Source organism: Arachis duranensis, chromosome 10 (genome assembly GCF_000817695.3).
Source record: "Arachis duranensis cultivar V14167 chromosome 10, aradu.V14167.gnm2.J7QH, whole genome shotgun sequence".
In the NCBI taxonomy this organism is placed as follows: domain Eukaryota; kingdom Viridiplantae; phylum Streptophyta; class Magnoliopsida; order Fabales; family Fabaceae; genus Arachis; species Arachis duranensis.
This window is the reverse complement of record NC_029781.3, coordinates 36021176-36021419: the sequence shown is the minus strand read 5'-3', so window position 1 is coordinate 36021419 and position 244 is coordinate 36021176.

Sequence of the window (244 nt, the reverse complement as noted above, 5' to 3'; positions counted from 1 at the left end):
CCCGTTTTCAATGGCTACATCCCATCCTCTCAGTGAAAATGGTCCAAATGCTCTGTCACAGCACGACTAATCATCTGTCGGTTCTCAATTAGGTTGGAATAGAATCCAGTGATTCTTTTGCGTCTGTCACTAACGCCCAGCCTTCAGAAGTTTGAAACTCGTCACAGTCATTCAATCCTGGAATCCTACTCGGAATACCACAGACAAGGTTAGACTTTCCAGATTCCCATGAATGCCGCCATCA